This window comes from Dermacentor andersoni, chromosome 3 (genome assembly GCF_023375885.2).
Source record: "Dermacentor andersoni chromosome 3, qqDerAnde1_hic_scaffold, whole genome shotgun sequence".
NCBI classification, from domain to species: Eukaryota; Metazoa; Arthropoda; class Arachnida; order Ixodida; family Ixodidae; genus Dermacentor; species Dermacentor andersoni.
Genome location: NC_092816.1, coordinates 127,872,485 through 127,889,922, shown reverse-complemented (window position 1 = coordinate 127,889,922; position 17,438 = coordinate 127,872,485).

The window sequence follows — 17,438 nt, the reverse complement described above, 5'->3', positions numbered from 1 at the left end:
GCTGCGATGGGACAGACGTCTGAACCGGCGTAGGAAGTGTGTGGAAAAACAGTGTAAGGTGCGTAGAATAGTACGTATATTCACAATTACGTGTATGTTCCTTAGTTCGGCTAATCGAAAATAGGGGCAAAGATTTTTTTATTGGCACTCGTAAACGTGCTTCATCAAGTGACTGGCTCCAAATGGTGCATTGCAATCGCCGCTCTTAAGCAATTTATTTTAAGTTCAGTTAAGGAAGTTTTCTGAACCGATAAATTAACCATTTCGGTTCCTCGTTATAGAAATTCCAAGCTCTTCCTCAAATGCAGAATGTGAAGTAAAATTCTACAACCTGGCATACGCTCGTTAAGTTGACTATTTGGGCATGTTGATATTACATGGATGCAGCGTTTTGCACACACTGTTGTAAGCCTTCTGTCGTGTGTCTGTGCTTTGTCTCTGCCCTCGTATTGTGCGCCAAAAGCTGCATTGATGGCATAGCCTGTACTGAATATGTTTCTGTCATTTACAAAATAAAAAAAAAAACGCCTCGCATATTACACCAGAATTGTTTGCTCTTGCACACCTAATATTCAGCTCCGTCGCCAGCTGTAGATACCGCGCGCATTACGCTGCACTAAGCCAGCTGCACATTCGATGACGAGCAAGCATAGAAAGCCTTGTTGAGCGAAGACTGACGTTCAGGGTGCAGTAAGAACAAATTGGACGTTATAGCGGTTTTCGTTGCGTTCTTTCCACCAGTACCAGCATTACCCTGCAAAAGACGGTCACTATAGTATCGCCGCCAATTATTGGCCTGCATTCACAAAAATATCTGAAACTAGAATTGTTAAAAAATTATGGGGTTTTATGAGCCAAAACCATAATCTGATTATGAGGCTCGCCGTAGGGGGGGGGGGGGGGGGGGGACTCTGGAAAATTAGACCACCTGTGGTTCTTTAACAAGCACCTAAATCTAAGTACACGGGTGTTTTCGCATTTCGCCCCCATCAAAATGCGGCCGTCGTGGCCGGGATTCGACCCCGCGACCTCGTGCCTAGCAGCCCAACACTATAGCTACTAAGCGACCACGGCGGGGTGCTAACGTTGTTCCCAACGGAAAATTCCAGCCAACGCAGATGCTTGACATATCATTGACGAAGGTCGCCAGCCAGTGGCAAAGAGAAGCTTTCTCAATTCGCCATCTGGTCTATATAGTTAGCCTGTTTAAACTCAGGAAGATAGAGAACGAGAAAACATTCTACAGAATGCGGACGTCATACAGTGTCGAAAAACATTTGCCGTTAGGATGCTACGCATAAACTTGCAGCTCAACGCACCTGCAGATGAGATTTCAAAATATATTGACGTCGTTTTAGATTCTATGCGTTTGTTATAAGCTAAAAGCACGTGCGACAAGCTGTATAGAAGCAACACCGTAGCCATGCGCGAGATGTGTTGACGCACGGTAGCCTTTGCTTGCAGCATGGCTACCATCAGCCATTGATTGGCTACGCGTTAATTGGCCCTGCTAGTGACGAACGCCTAGAAGCTATAATAAATGGGAATAAAGTAAGAGCAAATACGTTCGTTCCATTAGGTAGACATGCGTTGAATGTAAGCTGCAACATGGCGCTGGGCGGTGTCCACATATGAAAAATTGGTTCAATGAGTACCAGCAACTGGAACGTGAAACGGTGTTTAGTTCTCCAATTTGTCGTATTACGGCGACGCCGTGCAGTCTTGAAACCCCTTCGAACACGGGCGCCGTGTTGTAGCGCATGTTAAACGCAACTATGCATGACAATGCGCACAAAATTCGCAGTGAAAACAGCGAATATTGCGGAAAGAATGTAAGATATTTTGTTATTATATTTTTCAGACATAGCTACACAAGCTACTAGCGAAGATTTTTGCAGGCACACTACCACCTAATCGACTACTTTAGCTTGATGCCTTGTCTACCTTAATGTGAACTTATACACGGTCTTAGCTCTTTGAGATTTGTTGATTGCAAAATGCAATCAACACCGCTTGAAATTACGAAAAAAGGCGCTAGGTAGCAACTCGAAAACTTGCTAGCAAAAAATTTACGGCCGAGTACTCGATGTTAACGGCGGATGTTTACCTTGTGTTGGTAATTGTGTACACCGATTGTTATTCGCTGCAAATCCCAACTGTGTACTATTGCTCACTCGCAATGGAAAAAGACATTTTTTTATTCAGATACCCTAAAAGCCCTTGCTGGCATTACAAAGGGGGGGGGGGGGGGATAACAACAAGGTATTTCAAACACAATTGGATGGGAAAGGCAATATAGAATACCGTAATACAAGTTACCGATAACGACAAAAAGTAAGGAACAATGAAAAAGAAAGAAATGCATACAAGATAAAAAAAGAAACTTGGTACAAAGCACGTAAATGCAGTTACAATCGGTCAAAAGCACAACATCCTGTGTTTACGTGACATACGTATTTAAACTATGCTTCAAATGGCTTACAAACGAGTCATGATCATGTATAGAAGCAATTTTTTTGGCCACTTGGTCCAGTGATAAATGTGTGCATATCGCGCGCATACTACTTTTCGTCGTACGCTAGAATCACATCAAGCATATATAGGGTCTTCGTATGGCTCCGTTCAAGAGCGCTTTCTGGGTGTTGGAGATCAAGATGCCGTCTTATGGTTTTGTTCTGCGTCGCACAGATACCGATTTGCGCTGGCGACGCGCAAACAAACCCAGTCCCAGACAACGTGGACAAAGTACTCGTTTTAGTAAAAATATAACAAAGTCCCTTGATAAATTTCAGAAACAAACGTCAATTAAGCTGAAAGAGTTTCAGCCGACTCTCACAAATCTCAAACGGCAACTGTCGGATATAAGATAGTGATTTGATGTTACAGACATCTTGCGCAAAGGCGTTACCAACATGAACGAAGTCTTACAGAAATCACACACCCGGTTTAAAAGCCTTGAGGTATAAAAGACAAGGCAACCAGATCTACTAGTCGACGACGTGAATAACCGATTGCGAAGGGCTAACGTAGTTTTCAAGGTTATTTCAGAAAATCCAGCAGAAAATGGCACGACACCGAAAGAATATTCTGTTAATTTGCAACACAGCATCTTGGCATTCAACAGGGTGAAATTGAACGTGCCCACAAGTATAGCACGAGCGACACAGAACCATGTTCGCCCGAGTGTCATAGAATGTTTGTTTGAATTTTAAGGATAAGTGTAACACTTTTGGAAACGGCAGCAAGCTGCAGAAATTATGATTACCTCGAGTATGCATCGAAGGGCTTTTCGCCCAGGATATAGATGATATGAAAAAACTTTGCGACCTTGTAAAAGTTGAACGGAAGCCTGCTGAACAGTATAAGCTGCATTTTGATAAGCTTCTCCGGGGAAACAGTCTGTACGGATTTGAACATACAAACGACACCGTGATTGTCCAAATAAGAAGGCACGAACCACGTTCCAGCACTAAATGAGGTGGCAGTCGTTGCCGGATATATCGTCTATTGTATCAAATTTTCGAAGTGTTCTCAACAAACAAGGCCAACTTTGCACGCTCATCGAATGGTGTAGCGCTCACTTAGTTTTCAGTACAGAGACGTCGTTGAGCCGTGTTGTGTCTAACACTGAGCAAACGCTGTCCACTGATTTCAATATGTTTAGGAAGGACAGGTGAGATAACGTGGTGGTGGCGTCGTGATGATTGTAAAAAGTAATTTTCAGGCATAACTTTTAGACACGAACAAGCATTTATAGCTTTTGTTGTCTGTATTGCAATTGTCATTAGATGCAGCAACTTGTATCGTCGGAGTGTGCTAACGTCGGCCAGAAGCTTTTATTGAATTTGTCAATAGATTCAAAAATTCACTTAGTTTTGTTGAGTAAAAAAACATCTGACATTACCAATAATATTAGCTGGGGATCTTAATTATTCAGGAATAGACTACCGGACATGCACACTTGTGGAAGGTACCAGAAGAAATGACTCTACGAAATTCATTGACGCAATTTCATATTTCAACTTGATGCAAATGGTTTCTCTCCCAACATGTAGAAGTTCTGTTTTCGATTTAGTGCTTACTACACAACCAGAGAATATGCACGTTCATGTAATGGGATGTATTAGTGACCACAATGCTTTGTAATGCGAAGTCATGATAAATGTGAAAAAGCCAGGAAAAAGTACTATACGACTACAATCATCTATCCGACTTGTCAGCTTTCTCAGATGATTTTCTTTTTCCAGCTTCAGTAATCGAAATACTAAAGAAAACTGGCGAACGGTTCTCTAGAAACTCTTACAACTAAAGCACCAGTAAATTGCCAAAATCACAATCACGTCTTCCAGTCCCAGCCCATGGTTCAGCTCCCATGCAAAGCAGTGCATCCACAAGAAAAATCTATTGTATTCAATAGCAAGGTTCTGAGACTCTTATGGCAATTAGGAAAATTATCAAAAAAAGCAAGTTTGTGCAATGAAGAAATAGCAATAGCTCAAGGTCATTTTTTAATTATATGCTTTGTTAACAAACAATGCGAAACATTATGGAGAGTAGTTAATCCTGGGATTTCCTCTGGAAATTCCACCCTTTAACTAAGGATGGTGCGATTTTGTATGCATTGGAGGCTGTAAGAGTGTTAAACTTATCCTATAATTTCGTTTTCACTGAGCAGGCCATTCCTGCTGATCAAAAATTTGACTCTATTACCGCCACGAAGAATGACGTCGTGATCAGTCATGAAGGAATCCAATCAGCTATGGAACGTCTCAAAAATAAGTCATCACCTGGCCCAGATGGTATATGCCCTAAATTATTTGAAATTACTAAGCCGGTCCTATCACACGTTTTGGCAGCTATTTTTCAGCGATCTACTGATACAGAATGTGTACCCGAAGCCTGGAAAATTGCTTGCGTGAGACCCTTATTGAACTTAGGAGATCCCTCCATGCCATCATATTGCACGCCCATATTACTAACCAGTATACCTTGACAACACATGATATCATCCGCTGTAATGAATTATTTAACTGAGCACAACTATTTTGTTTCTAACCAACATGGTTTTTTGAATGGTCGCCCACGTGAAATACAGTCATTGGAATTGGCTACCAACCTCCCTCATGCTGTTCACTCGTCCATAATAATTGATGTCATACTTCTTGATCTTGCTAAAGCACTGGATATGGTCCCTTACATTCGTCTGATTGTGACAATAATGGTAATATTGATGATAATAATGATAATATTTATTGTTCGTATTCATTCATTTAAGTTAAATGCGGGGTACCACAAGGCTCAGCACTTGAAAAGATGCTCTTTTCTACATTAACGACATTATTACCCACCTGATATCTACTGCTCGCTTATTTGCAGACGACTACGTGATTTATAAACAGACTACTGACAGCGACGACAAAACTGCCTTAAAAAACACCTTGACAGCAATTTTACATGGTGTGATGAATGACAAGTGAAAATTAGCGCTTTTAAAACCGGCGTTATAAATTTTACGACTGCTACTAACCCCCTACGCAAACCCTACACGGTTAACGCAATGTCTGTAGGACACGTTTTTTTGAAAGCACTTAGGCGGGCACCTATATGCCAACCTAGCATGCAGTGGCGTAGCTAGGTCGTCCGGCACCAAGGGCCGATGGGTCTTCTGTTAGCCCTCATCCTCCCCCCACCCTGCCGGGTGTAGTCAGGAAGGCAATGATATCGAAAATTTCCGGGAAGGGGGGGGGGGTGATGTTTCAGCTCCAGCTAGCGGCCTTGGACCCGCCTCCCCCCTTCACTTTCGTTCCCAGAGGTCGTTAATGCAGCATATTGACGCGTGTACTTATCTTTATCGGGCGACCACGTTTCGCCGCCTAACAAATGTAATCGCACAGCGCTGGATGCGCCTGCATGTATCCGAATTTTCTGGAAAGTTATCGATGCTTCCATCCGGCTGTCTGTTGTCGCCGAACCTTGTGTTATCTGATTTCATGGCGTGACGCGAATGGTGTAGAACTTTGTGGAAGGCATGCTGGTCCCAACGATTAGTCTGGAACATTCGATGACTGCTGTATAAAAACCGACGCGCTTGACCCGCTGATCAGATTTCCGACGATCGCCGACCTTGTTCGCCGCTATCATTGTGCTATAAGTGTAGCCTGTTCTTGTGGGCACAGGTTCGCCCAATAAAAGTTAGTTTTTGCCTTTCACAGTATCGCTACTGTGTTCTTAACGTTACCACCACGTGACATCTGGTGGAGGTGCTTTTCATTCATGTACCGGACGCCCCCGACAAACCGTGATCCAAGCCCAGACCGCAAAGACAGCACCAACGTAGTGCCGGACCATCGAGCAAGCCGCCGTCTTGAACAACTGCCCCCCGAGCACGGACTTTTGCCTGAAACCAGGAAGATCACCACCAAGTCCACCCCAATGGCAGCCCCAGCATCTCCCATCGTGCTGCAGCAGCCCAGGGAGCCTCCGACGTTCCGCGGTTCAACGTTCGAGGACCCGGAAAGCTGGCTTGAGACATACGAGAGGGTCGCTGCTTTTAACAAGTGGAACAGCGACAACAAACTGCGACATGTCTTCTTCGCATTGGAAGACGCTGCCAGGACGTGGTTTGAGAACCGAGAAGCCACCTTGACGACCTGGGAGCTATTCCGAAGCGGCTTCCTGCAGACATTCGCAAGCGTTGTACGCCGAGAACGAGCCCAAGCGCTATTAGAAACCCGGGTGCAACTACCAAATGAGACCACCGCGATTTTTACAGAAGAAATGAGCCGCCTATTCCGCCACGCCGCCCCGGAAATGTCCGAGGAAAAGAAAGTCCGCCTACTCATGCGTGGTGTAAAGGAGGAACTTTTTGCCGGGATGGTACGAAGCCCACCGAAGACTGTCGACGAGTTTCTTCGCGAAGCCACCAGCATCGAGAAGACACTCGAGATGCGAAACTGGCAATTCGACCGCCGCACGAACTCGACAAACTACGCCGAAGTTCAGTCACTGGCCACCGACGACCTACGCGAGACTATCCGAGCTGTCGTGAGGGAGGAGCTACAAAAGCTGTTCCCACCATCACAGCCACAAGTGGCTACGATTGCCGACGCCGTGCGTGAGGAACTCCAACAACTTGGAGTAGCCCCTGAATCGCCACAGCCTGAGCCGCAAGCGATGACCTACGCCGCCGTCGCACGCCGTCAAGGTCCCCCTCCGCGACCGCGCCAGGGCCCTGTCACGCCGCAATTCCGTCGTCCACCGCCGCCGCCGCCAGCACGACCACCCGCCGCCCAGCGCACCTACGCGAGGAAGACGGACATTTCGCGCGCTCCTGACCACCGCCTGCTCTGCTACCACTGCGGCGAAGCCGGCCATGTGTACCGCCGATGCCCATACCGCGACCTGGGATTGCGAGGCTTTGCCGTCAACACACAGCGCCCGAGGGAAGGTGAACGCCTCGCCGCTACTCAGTGGAGCCCTCGACGACCGTCCCGTTCGCCGTCACCAGGCCGCTACCTGTCGCCGCAGCGCCGACCATACACCGGCCCAGCCCGGGGCCGCTCTGCGAGCCCATATCCGGAAAACTAAAAGCAGCAACCGATGGAGGTGCGGTTGCTGTTCGTCGAACTGACGAAGATCCTCCGCCGCCGACGAAGACGACAAAGAAACCATCTCGACGACCTACTGACGACACGCCGCCGTCCCGACAAAGTCAGGAAGCCAAGACTACACCGACGAAAGATGGCTTGACGACGCGACGTTCCAGCTTCAGTTCAACACGACGCAGCCGTGATCCGACGCCAAGACCCAACTGCAATGCCAGACGAAGAACCACCGACCTCGACGTACTTCTCGACGGCCACGCAGTCACTGCCTTAGTCGACACAGGGGCCGATTACTCCGTAATGAGTGGACACATCGCCGCCCAGTTGAGGAAGGTTAAGACTGCATGGGAGGGCCCCCAAATTCGGACCGCTGCAGGACACCTCATTACGCCGACTGGAGTCTGCACGGCAAGAATTACCATTCATGACCGGACTTACCCTGCCACCTTCCTTATCCTGCAACAGTGTTCACGAGACGTCATTCTCGGCATGGACTTCCTGAACCAACACGGCGCAATCATCGACCTGAAGTCACAGTCAGTAACGCTGTCGGAAGATCAAGCGATACCGTCGGAGAGCCCTCGTAGTCACCACGCCTTGAGTGTGCTCGAAGATCAAGTGAGCATCCCGCCTCGCTGCAGCATCGTTATTTCGGTCGGCACCGAAACACCCGCTGACGTAGAAGGCGTCATCGAAGGCGACCAACGTCTACTACTCGACCGTGAAATTTGCGTCGCATGAGGGATCGCTCGACTGCACGGAGGAAACACGAAAGTGCTGCTGACAAACTTCAGCCAGGAGTTCAAGCACATCAACAAGGGCACGACGATCGCATTCATCGAGGAAATACAGGAAACCAGCGATGCCTTTGTCCTCTCGGATTCTGTCGTATCTACCCCGACGACCGTAGTTCCCGAGCCAGACTTCGACATAAATCCAAGTCTCCCCGTGATTAAGCAGCAACAGCTCAGAAGTCTGCTTCGACGATACAAAGACTGCTTTTCGACGTCATCGAGGATTCGACAAACACCAGTCGCAAAGCATCGCATAATAACCGAAGACTGCGCTCGACCACTCCACCAGAGCCCTTACCGAGTTTCGACGCGAGAACGCGAAGCTATAAGACAACAAGTCGAGGAAATGCTGCGCGACGACATCATCCAGCCATCGAAAAGCCCGTGGGCGTCTCCAGTTGTTTTAGTGAAGAAAAAGGACGGAACCCTACGTTTCTGCGTCGATTATCGTCGACTGAACAAAATCACGAAGAACGACGTATACCCCCTCCCACGGATAGACGACGCATTGGATCGGCTCTGCAGTGCTAAATACTTCTCATCGATGGACCTCAAGTCTGGCTACTGGCAAATAGAAGTCGACGAAAGGGATCGCGAAAAAACCGCCTTCATCACGCCAGACGGCCTCTATGAGTTCAAGGTTATGCCACTTGGACTGTGCTCGGCGCCTGCAACGTTCCAGCGAGTGATGGACACGGTTTTAGCAGGATTGAAGTGGCAGGCGTGTCTTGTTTACTTGGATGACGTCGTTGTCTTTGCCGCAAACTTCGACTATCACCTTAGGCGGCTTGCGACAGTATTAGAAGCCATCAATTCATCAGGGCTCACTCTGAAGCCGGAAAAGTGCCGCTTCGCTTACGATGAGCTTTTGTTCCTAGGCCACGTCATCAGCAAATCAGGAGTATGCCCCGACCCACAGAAGGCAGCTGCCATCGCAAAGTTCCCGCAGCCAACCGACAAGAAGGCAGTGCGCAGATTCCTTGGCATGTGTGCCTACTATAGGCGCTTTGTCAAGGACTTTTCACGCATCGCGGAGCCGCTAACACATCTAACCAAATGTGCTGTCGCGTTCAAGTGGGAAACGCCGCAGGCCAAGGCATTTCAAGAACTCAAACGACGCATGCAGTCGCCGCCGGTACTTGCACACTTCGATGAGGACGCCGATACCGAAATCCACACTGACGCCAGTAGCCTAGGCCTCGGTGCCGTCCTAGTCCAGAGGAAAAATGGAGTCGAACAGGTGATAGCTTATGCTAGCCGGTCGCTGTCAAAAGCGGAAAGCAATTATTCTACGACTGAAAAGGAATGCCTCGCCATCATTTGGGCTACAGCTAAATTCCGCCCTTACCTCTATGGCAGGCCATTCAAAGTCGTCAGCGACCACCACGCGTTGTGTTGGCTAGCTAACTTAAAGGACCCTTCCGGACGGCTGGCGCGGTGGAGCCTCAGACTACAAGAATATGACGTCACGGTAGTATACAAGTCCGGAAGAAAACACTCCGACGCCGACTGCATATCACGCGCCCCAATCGATCCCCCGCCGCAAGACGACGAGGACAATGACGCCTTCCTTGGGATAATAAGCGCGGAAGACTTCACTAAACAGCAACGAGCAGACCCGGAGCTAAAAGGCCTCGTCGAATATTTGCAAGGGAACACCGACGTTGTCCCTAGGGCATTTAAGCGCGGGTTGTCGTCGTTCACGCTACAAAGCAACCTGCTCGTGAAGAAGAACTTCTCACCAGTCCGCGCCAGCTACCTTCTTGTTGTACCGTCAGCGCTGCGTCCAGAAATACTGCACGCCTTACACGACGATCCAACCGCTGGGCACCTCGGATTCTCCCGGACGCTGTCGAGAATACAGGAAAGGTATTACTGGCCGCGTCTGACCGCCGACGTCGCCCGTTACGTCAAGACATGCCGAGACTGTCAACGACGCAAGACACCACCGACAAGGCCAGCAGGATTACTACAGCCGATCGAACCTCCTCGTCAACCATTCCAGCAGATTGGGATGGATTTGTTGGGGCCGTTTCCGATGTCAACATCCGGGAATAAGTGGATCGTCGTGGCGACGGACTATCTCACCCGCTTTGCTGAAACCAAAGCTCTACCGAAAGGCAGCGCTGCCGAAGTGGCGAAATTTTTCGTCGAGAACATCCTGCTGCGACATGGTGCCCCAGATGTCCTCATCACCGACAGAGGAACGGCTTTTACAGCAGAGCTCACCCAAGCCATCCTGCAGTACAGCCTGACAAGCCACAGGAGGACAACTGCCTACCATCCGCAGACGAATGGTCTCACGGAGCGCCTGAACAAGACCCTCGCCGACATGCTAGCAATGTACGTCGACGTCGAGCACAAGACGTGGGACTCGGTCCTGCCGTATGTAACCTTCGCTTACAACACGGCGGTGCAAGAAACAACACAGATCACGCTGTTTAAGCTGGTTTACGGCAGGAACCCGACGACGACACTCGACGCCATGCTGCCGCACGTTACGGACGAAGAGAATCTTGACGTCGCGACCTTTCTCCAGCGCGCCGAAGAAGCTCGACAACTCGCCCGCCTACGGATCAAGAACCAGCAGCGTACCGACAGCCGACATTACAACCTCCGACGACGCTTCGTCGAGTACCAGCCCGGTGACCTTGTTTGGGTTTGGACCCCTATACGCCGACGAGGACTGAGCGAGAAGCTTTTGCGTCGCTATTTCGGACCCTACAAGATCATCCGACGTGTTGGGGCACTGGACTATGAGGTCGTGCCAGACGGCATTTCGCTATCACAGCGGCGCCGCTCACGACCTGAAATGGTCCACGTTGTGCGATTCAAGCCGTACTACCAGCGATAATGAACTTTGGGACTTCGCGTAACTGACCTTTGGACTTACTTTCTTTTCGTTGTTTTGTTACTTATGTTCAATAAGTGTCCTTCTGTGTTTTGGTCTCTTTTATTTGTAGCATCGGGACGATGCTTTTTAAGAGGGGGGTATTGACGCGTGTACTTATCTTTATCGGGCGACCACGTTTCGCCGCCTAACAAATGTAATCGCACAGCGCTGGATGCGCCTGCATGTATCCGAATTTTCTGGAAAGTTATCGATGCTTCCATCCGGCTGTCTGTTGTAGCCGAACCTTGTGTTATCTGATTTCATGGCGTGACGCGAATGGTGTAGAACTTTGTGGAAGGCACGCGGGTCCGAAGGATTAGTCTGGAACATTCGATGACTGCTGTATAAAAGCCGACGCGCTTGACCCGCTGATCAGATTTCCGACGATCTCCGACCTTGTTCGCCGCTATCGTTGTGCTATAAGTGTAGCCTGTTCTTGTGGGCACAGGTTCGCCCAATAAAAGTAAGTTTTTGCCTTTCACAGTATCGCTACTGTGTTCTTAACGTCACCACCACGTGACAATATATATTGGCTGTTTCATTTTCTGCCCCACAAAACACAGCGTGCTGCGCTGATAACTTGTGAAAAGCGCATTTGCACATCTGTTCTCAGACTGTAAAGCTTGGCAGCCAATAATGACAAAGTTTTAATTGGCGATTTTAGAGGCAATATTGTATTTGCAAAATTATAGCTGAACAGTCATATGTTGCCCAACAACAACTTCAGAAATATCGTCGTAGGTAGTACGACATGCAGTATTTTGGCTGAGGCCAGCCCTGAAACCAAAAAAAAAATTAAATAGCGTGTCAGTGACGCTGATCTCGCCACCGTATCAGAAAACACCACCTGCTTCCTTGCTGTGCCGATGCGAATGCTATGACGATTACACGTTCTCTTCATTCTGATCCATAAAGCCCTTGTTTATTTGCTGCTGTTAGCAAACGGAGTCATCCGAGCTGTCGTACCACCACAAGATTGGAAACTGAATAGATCACGCTCCGCGATGGTTTCTGGCGTTGCCATGAAAAAAAACTAGAAGGCCGCGATGAAGTCAGTGCCAGCGAAAGCTTGCGCTACTGTCGGTATGCACTTGCAATGCACAGGGCAAAGATGTGCACGTCAGTGGTGCACTATTTCATATTTTTTTTTTTGGTAGTGCCATTCTGGGCCGCCTGCAGTGTCAATGTACTGCAGGCATTAGAACCCGAGACCATGTTGTTTAGAGAAGTTCTTGTTCAGTTGATAATATAACTTTGGGTCCTCAATTCCCTAATTGCAACGTTTACTCTATAATTGAATTAAGTAGTAATACACGATATCCTTATTAATTATCTGCCATATTTTCTACGCTATCATGTTCACAATGGTCACAAATGCACATAACCTGATAGAATATCGGGAAACATCTTCGCAAAATTCACCCTTTTGCAAAATATCGCGTAGCTGAAACAGGACACTATATGTGGGACGTGAAGTCACACAACAACAAGAGGAGGAGGGAAAGAATGACGAACAGGTAGAACGGTCAACGAGGCGCACGTCCGCTTTGCTATCTTACACAGGGGTAGGGGCTTAAGGGAAGAAAATATAGGAGAGGGAAGGAAGAAGATACTATCAGTACGAATACGTGCGGTTGTCCCTAACTTCATGTCTATAATAGGTCACTGAAGCCAGTCGATTTCATGAAGCGTAGCAGTGCCCGCGTCGCTTTGTAAGCGTGCGATGGGTGAGGCCATGGTGCGAGAATGTTAGTCTCTGAAAATGGCGTGCTATATAATCGATTTAACAACCTCCGAAGAACGTCGAGATTGATCTCATAGAGAACACAGGAACACAACACTCGCTCGATCGTCTCAACATTTGCACGAGCCACAAATCGGTGTGTCTGACATTCCAGTAACAAATGAGAAGTCTTTCGTAAAAGTAATTCCTAACCAGAGGCGCTACTGTAAAGTTCAATCACGGCGGGATAAGTTCGGTGGAATATGCAGCTTCAATGTAGGATCCAGCAGGTGGAGACGGCAGTTGGAGAAAATAGGGGTCTTCCACAATGTGTCAGTCTTGGTTTGAGCAAATAAACGAAGGCCACTCGCAGCGTCTGTCCTTGATAATGCTATAGGAAGTGTCAGGGTTTGTTTATGGACTGACCGGGTGGCACCATCAGCAAGGTCATTTCCAACGATGCCACAATGCCCCGGAAGCCACTGGAAGATGATGTCATGTCATAAGGGCTTGATGGAGATCCTCTTTGGTCTCAAAGACCAGTTGTTCATGGGTCTCGCGTCGTAAGGCTGACTGCAGACTCGGGAGGGCTGCCTTGAAGTCCCAAAAAACGACCCACTTTCGAGGTTTGTCTTTTGCGATGTAATTAACAGTGGCACGTAGAACGGCAAGTTCTCTTGCCATAGAGGTCATTCTATGGAGCACTTTGAGCGTAATTATGACTAGTAAGGCCGGGATAACAACAGTGCCTGATCAGGTGGTGGCTGAGACAGATCCAGTGGTGCAAATGTGCGTTCATTGTTCATATGACTCGCTCAGTAATGAGAATGTGAACTGACGTAGAGCCACGGTTGAATGACGGGTGTTCTTCGTAATTACTGGAATCATGATGCGTACTTGTGGCCGTCGTAGGCACCAGAGGGATAACAGTGGTCTTGCTGTTGGTGTAAAGCCCGACGGAAGATAGCTTTGATGTGTCGCAAAATTTTGGAAAATGTGGCTCTTTGGGCTGGAAAAGCAGCAATATAATGACTGGGTACGCGGCGCAGATGTAGAATGCGTGGCCTAAGGTTGTTGATTGTTATATATGTGTGAACTAAGTAGTCTCTAGCAATCATGATTGTTGCATGAGTCGGGGTGCATCGTGGTTGTACGAGACATATCCGTAGAGCCTGGCCTTGCAAACTTTCGAGGGTACGAATGTTTGCTTTACATGTGCTCACCAAAACAGGCAAGCTGTACCGCAAAAAGCCCAGAAACAGTGCTCTGTACAACTGTAACATGGAGGGTACCGACGTGCCCCAGGGCGTTTCCGCATATAAACTTCATTATATGTGCAATTTAAGTTTGTCTCCACTTCAGGTAGATGCAATGGGCGCTCCATGAAAGGTCCCTGTCAATAATCACATTTAAAAAGCGGCGAGACTCCTGGCTTCTGGGTTTGCGCGTAAATGCGATTAACGCGCATTTTACAATGAACACACTAAGGCTTTGTTTGCGAAGATACGGAAAGTTCGGGTGGCTGTCCACTGAATTCTCGCGCGCACTTGAAGGCGTGTCACCGCCGACGACCAAAGGCAAATATCATCAGCGTACATTCAGCTCCAGCTAGCGGTGAATTGTCTTGGGTAATATTTCAGCAAGGCCAACCATAGTTAGGTTAAAGAGAATAGGGCTCAATACCTCGCCCATTGGGACGCTACCGTAACAACAACAAAATGACTAAGAGACGGTAAGCTAGGACTAGGAAACAGTGCTTCTATTCAACACCGCGAAACTGATGCAAAACTAACACAAACGATACAAAACTGATAAATGGAGCAAGGTATACATACAGACGACACACAAATGATGGTGGGACATGAGCGCACCGCACGAGCGCACGGCACGTAAACGTTCCTCTAAAGCGAGTAGTTTAGCGACCACTTGGCAAATTTAGGTTTTCAGCCCGCACATTCGTGCAATTATTACACAGGATGTTGATAAAACTGCAGGCAGCAATTCTGCGGCACTAGACATGTGGTGCATCGGGTACATGAACTCGGGCTGCTGGTTACGGAAGCATTCTTTGCCATTTATGCCCAATCAAGCCGGCGGAAGGAGGGGGTCTTCACACATATATGACACCCCCCCACTTGACACCTTGCACCCGGGGCCCACGGAGCCCCCCCCCCCTTCCCTTTACTACGCATCTGCTGATATGGAATACCCAGATTGACGCAATCACTTATAAAACGTGCAAAACACGCGGATTCATCAGACCTCGCTTACAGCAAGCTAACTCAAAGACAAAACTTATTGCGTACACCTCTCTGGTTCGCTCTAAAATAGAATATGGCTTATTCATTTGCAAGCTACATCAAATGTATTCAATTAATAAACTAGAGTCTGTCCTGAATAAAGCTGCCCGTTTTATTACAAGAAATTACGTCATTCAAGCGTCAATAATATCAAAGTATAACTAAGCATTCCAACACTAGAGAAGACTGCTGGCGCTATTATCTCACTTTCACAGGCTTTACCAAAATAATGCGTCATTTGCGGCCCTTTACATAGAGCCTACCCATCGCATTTTGCCGCGCTCAGATCACCCTTTCATAGTTGTAATGCAGCTCGCAAGTACAAACCTCGTAAATAATTCGCAACTGTTTCATGTGACCCGTCATCGGAATAATCTAGCACGCGATGTCGAGTCTATAATATACTACGATTCATTTGTACATAAGCTGAATAGTTCTGTTCGTATGGTATAATATTTGTGTCTGAATCCTTATGACTACATCGTTGTAATATTTGTGCATACGCGAGTGCCTGTTTGGTTGATGTCGCTGTTAATGACTGGTCCCCTGTTTCACTGTAACCCGCAATGTTTACTGTAACCCGGAAGGGCCTTGCGGGTATGTGAGTGAGTGAACAGTATTGAAGATGTCCGTCGATTTAGGCAGGGTGGAGCCACAAGCACCCCAGCCTAAGTGACTGTCTCGAGTCCTTCGACACGTGCGGCTTCCTCGGCGTCCCGGACGGCCTGCAGTTGATCGGCGAGGTCGTGGCTCAGCAGGGTCGCCTCCCATCAGGCCCTGCGGGGACTTCTGCTGCTCGCTACCGGTTCTACAGCATGTGCTGCAGCATCGCTCTGGCTCCGCACGCCTTACACTTATCAGATGAATTAAGCTCTGGGTAGCAGAGGCGAAGCATCCCCGGGCTCGGGTACTTGTGGGTCTGCAATTGCCTCCAGGCAACCGCCTGTTTCCCGTTTAGTTTGGCGTGCGCTGGTGGGCATTCGAATCAGCTCAATGTGTAGTGTTGCGTGATGTCTGAATAAAAAAAGTTCAACAATCCTGCTAATGAAAAACGTATGCCGCTCATGGCATTTATCTAACCTTTATTTATTTATTTATTTATTTATTTATTTATTTATTTATTTATTTATTTATTAGTACTGTCAATCGCATCAAGGAAGAAAGAATGGGAAGGTTATCTTCAGAAAAATATTCATTCGCTTGTAAAAATTAGACAGACCAGAAATTATTGGGTATTATACAGTCTACTGCATCAAGCATACATAACAAGGTGTAAAAGGTAGTACGTTTCCCGACAAAAAGCCAAGATTAAAAAATAAAACCTCAAACGTGAGGTGTAAGATAATCTCACTTAAGAAATCCCTATGTGTTATCATGCTTAGATATCTTTTTCGTATGATTCCTACCAATAGGATGCGAATATATAGCCAGTTTACATCCGTTTCTTGCAACTAATGTGAAACATGTATTGTTCAGCTACACTGTAGTATACATGCCGCCTGGCCCACGTAACTGGAGCTAACCTTGAAAATTATGCATATGCCACGTAGCTATACAGGGCCAAGGCAATGTACTTTGCCGTCGCTTGGAGATACTGAGGTTATTGTTTACATACTCCCTAATTAAACAATTAGTCCTCATTAATTATTAAACTTGTCAAATAGTATAACTGCGTGGAAAGTGTCAATGAGAAAATTGTAGAGCAACATGAAAAACTCCCGATAGAGCTTTCTCTTGCTCGATAGAGGTGCATAAAAATGTTTTTCTAACCATGAAAGAAGCCCGCAAAAACACGAAATATTGCCTCGCCATTGGCCGCTCGGGGCACTTTGCTTGTTTTCGCGGGCTTCTCTCATGCTTGGAAAAACACGTTTATGTAGGACGTATTAAGCAACAGAGAGCTGTATCGGGAGTTTATGTTGCTCTACAATTTTATCAATGAGACTTTTCATCGAATACATATTTTACGAGTTGATTACTTAATTAAGACTTATTATTTAATTACATGGAATGCGTAAGAATAGTCTCAGTATCTCGAAGCCACGGCAAACAACGTTAATTTGGTTCGGTCCAGCTACGTGGCATTTGCATATATTTAATGTTTGGCTCATGCTGCGTAGGGCA